Here is a 4616-nt window from a genome sequence, read left to right on the forward strand (position 1 = left end):
ATTTACCGGAGGAACACTTTGTGTGCTACCAAACGTCACAACGTAACTGGGTGATTATAAAGATGCTCTACAGGTGTCTCCGAAGGTACTTGTTGGGTTGGCGTATTTCGAGATTAGGATTTGTCACTCCGATTGTCGGAGAGGTATCTCTAGGCCCACTCGGTAATGCACATCAATATAAGCCTTGCAAGCATTGCAACTAATGAGTTAGTTGTGGGATGATGGGTTACAAAACGAGTAAAGAGACTTGCCGGTAACGAGATTGAACTAGGTATTGAGATACCGACGATCGAATCTCGGACAAGTAACATACCGATGACAAAGGGAACAACGTATGTTGTTATGCGGTTTGACCGATAAAGATCTTCATAGAATATGTAGGAGCCAATATGAGCATCCAGGTTCCACTATTGGTTATTGACCGGAGACGTGTCTCGGTCATGTCTATATAGTTCTCGAACCCATAGGGTCCGCACGCTTAAAGTTCGATGACGGTTATATTATGAGTTTATGTGTTTTGATGTACCAAAGGAGTTCGGAGTCCCGGATGAGATCGAGGACATGACGAGGAGTCTCGAAATGGTCGATACGTAAAGATTGATATATTGGACGACTATATTCGTACATCGGAAAGGTTCCGAGTGATTCGGATATTTCCGGAAGTACCGAGGAGTTACGGGAATTCGTATTGGGCCTTAATGGGTCATACGGGAAAGGAGAGAAAGGCCTCAAAGGGTGGCTGCACCCCTCCCCATGGGCTGGTCCGAATTGTACTAGGGAGGGGGGCGCCCCCTTCCTTCCTTCTCCTTTTCCCTTCCCTTTCCTTCCCTCCTACTCCTACTACTTGGAAGGGCTCCTAGTTCTACTAGGAAAGGGGGAATCCTACTCCTGGTGGGAGTAGGACTCCCCTAGGTCGCGCCATAGAGAGGGCCGGCACTCCCCCTCCTCCACTCCTTTATATACGGGGGCAGGGGGCACCCCAAAGACACAAGTTGATTAGTTGATCTCTCCCAGCCGTGTGCGGTGCCCCCCTCCACCATATTCCACCTCGATCATACCGTAGCGGTGCTTAGGCAAAGCCCTGCGTCGGTAGCAACATCATCACCGTCACCATGCCGTTGTGCTGACGGAACTCTCCCGTGAAGCTCTGCTGGATCGGAGTTCGCGGGACGTCATCGAGCTGAACGTGTGCTGAACTCGGAGGTGCCGTACGTTCGGCACTTGGATCGGTCGGACGTGAAGACGTACGACTACATCAACCGCTTGTGTTAACGCTTCCGCTTTCGGTCTATGAGGGTACGTAGACAACACTCTCCCCTCTCGTTGCTATGCATCACCATGATCTTGCGTGTGCGTAGGAATTTTTTTGAAATTACTACGTTCCCCAACAACAAGTCCAGCATGATATTATTCTTAAACAAGGTGTATGAACTATAAAACAATGGATAGTGTGTTTCAAACAAATAAGAGTATCACAAGTAGTTTGCAGAATTTAGTGCAAAAGTAGTTACCATCAAGCTACCAAAGGGATGTGAAGCTACCCATTTGCTATGTTCCTTGGTGACAATGCTCAAGCGTGGAAAACCAATAAACAGTGGTATATACATTATTCTGCAAGCACTTCTAAACCTTCAGCAGAAAGCAAATGAACTGTAACACCAAAAAAAACTACACACAATTTTGGTATTGTTTTCAATCCAATTTTTAAACAGTTTGACAGAACAAGGCGTGCGATATACCATTAGAACGCTATGAATTAGGCGATTTTTTTTCATGTAGAACACTTTTCAAGATTTCTTATAGTCTAAGAGCAGTTTAAAAAACGGCGCGCCACCCGACGAGTGGCAGCAAGTGTATTTTCATGAAATTTTTCAAAACCCTCGTCAAAACATTGCAAATGATATAATGTTGGAAAGATATTGACGAGGCAGAACTTTTTCATGTATAACACTTTATCTAATTAATCATGGTTTAAGTGGTTTTGAATTTACTGAAATGCGGACACTACTTTTTGCGGATCCATCGATGAAGTGAACTGCATCAAACGGGCAACCACATTAAATTGCAACAGAGAGAACTGCACACTAATTTTTTTTACCATTTTCGCTGCAATTTTGGATGCAGTTCACATGGTCGGACACCATGTGAACTTCATTCGACGACCAAGCGCACTAGAGGTGCTGATGCGTTTGACTTATTCTGGAACATGCTTGTACAGATTTGAGTGAGCTGCATTTTTTTCTTAGGCGGTTTGTTAGATAGAATAAGGTCTTAAGGGTGTTTGTAGAATAGTCCCACACACTATATGAAAAAGTAGTAACATCTAAAGCAGATGTGGAAACTAGAGAGATTTGAAAACATACTAGATAGCATGAGTGGATCAATCAAAGAGGGCTTTAAAAAGTGAATCGAAGCACTTGCGATGGTGGGATTCCAGCATGGTATTGTACCTTCCTCTTCCTAGTTGATCTTCTTGGTAGGTTATCACCGTCCATGGCGATCCACTGCTTACTGCAGATTACAACCCAACTAATCAGTTGCAACACACCAAAACTTTGAGTAGTGAGGATGTATGGCGGCGATTGACAACGAAAGAAGCGGGATTTCATCCTTACCAGTTAAGAGAAGGTTAGCAGCAGCGCGAGCGAACAAGTGGTGGTGTGTGGATGGGTGACGGCGAAGGTGGCGGCTGGCGCAGAATTTGAGGGGGATATCTCACTCCTCTCTAGGGTTTGCCCCAAATGGAAGGGGGTGACCTGCCTTATATAGGAACAGGGGGTTATTGGGCTATTTGGGCTAGAATTTAGGGGGGGGGCTTTAGGTGGGGTGTTGGGCTGAAAGGAGAGAGGGAAATAGCAGCCCACTTTGATAGTTTTATTGCAAACTTTATTTATTTGTTTGTATTACTATCACACCTCCATATTAATCCGTTCGAGTATCAAACGAACTCTGGTTGACAAAAAAAAGTTAAGTAGCCTTCGTATACTATAACAAGGTCACTTGTGTGGCTCTCGTCTTTCATCCTTAGTTCGGCGTGGTCTTCTTCGATCCGTCTCCAGCGGGGTTGCCATAGAAATTATGATTATTTTCTCATAAAAATAGTTTTCCATTTTCCAAGTCCCACAAATCACTTTTTTGTGAATGAAGTGTCTCAAATAAGTTTAAAAATTGGGCCTTTTCATTTTTCATCAAAAGTAGGCCACATTGGATATCCATTTACCAAGTTTCAATAATTTCAGAGTAGTATTGCTATATTCCATCCATTTAGTGTACTCATACTGAATTATGAGAACTTGCTCAAATTTGAACTACAAGCGTGATGTACTTTGGTCTGAAAATAAATAAAAAATCATTTTATGCTCAAATGTTGGTGGTGCATGCACTTGGCACAAACCAAAGTTGAAATTTCAAACCATTTGGTATGAATGATCAACATTGCAAGTTTGACCCCATTTTGAAAACAAAAAACAAAAAATGCCTCAAAAATTAAATTGCCTTTGCATTGAGTCATCTTATGTGCACTAGTTTGTGGGAAAATCATAAAATTACAATACAACAAGTTTGAAAAAACATTCACAAAATGACCTATCTAGTATGTACTTGCATCGATTTCAAGCCATATGCCCATGGCCATGGCCACATCCATGGCATAGTCCATGATAACATGCCCAAATTTGGCACAACTATGCCATTACCATTGTGAACAATCTTGCCATTGGAATTATGAATTATTTTTCTAATAAAAATAATAATTTTCCACTTTTCAAGTCCCACAAATGACTTTTTGTGAAGGAAGTGCTTCAAATAAGTTTGAAAATTGGGCATTTTCATTGTTCATCAAAAGTAGGCCACATTGGATGCCCACTGACCAAGTTTCAATAATTTCAGAGTATTATTGCTCTATTCCATCCATTTAGTTGACTTATAATGAATTATCAGAACTTGCTCAAATTTGAACTACAAGTGTGATGTACTTTGATCCTAAAATTTGAGGAAAAAAAATTATGCTCTAAAGTTGATGGTGCATGCACTTGGGATAACTAAAGTTGAAATTCCAAATCATTTGGTATGAATGGTGTTTGACACGAGAAAAATCATCTGGGACTCCGCGAGAAGGGAAGGGGAGCGTATTTCTCTCTTGCGCCAGGAAAGGGAAAAGTAAATATGTGGGCGTGCCAGTGTACCATAGTACACAAAGAAAAGGATGCGGGAAAGGAGTATTTCATTAATCTCATTGGAGAAACAAAAGTACAAGATCCCGTAAACAAAAAGTGTGCTCCGTGGCCTACTAGCGCGGCCAGCCTAACTGTGGCGATTGCGGTCTCCTGGTTCCCGGGGCCTCGGAAGGCTCCCGATTAATTACTCCTGCGGGTTGCTCCGCGGGATACCTCCGATTAAGCCATGTGGTCGTCTTCATCATCTTCGCTTCGCGTTCTCCATGCATGATGATGGTGTGTGTATGGGCGATGGCAGAGCCTGTGTCCTCATCGGTACATGCGCCGCATGTAGCGTGGCCTTAGCGGTGGCCGCGCCCACTCTCGCCGTCGTGCCTCGTCGGTCTTGGCGGCCTTGGAGTAGTTGGTGTTGGGGTAGCATGGGTCGTGCTTGGCTTAGAC

This window comes from Triticum aestivum, chromosome 3A, assembly GCF_018294505.1.
Source record: "Triticum aestivum cultivar Chinese Spring chromosome 3A, IWGSC CS RefSeq v2.1, whole genome shotgun sequence".
Taxonomy (NCBI): domain Eukaryota; kingdom Viridiplantae; phylum Streptophyta; class Magnoliopsida; order Poales; family Poaceae; genus Triticum; species Triticum aestivum.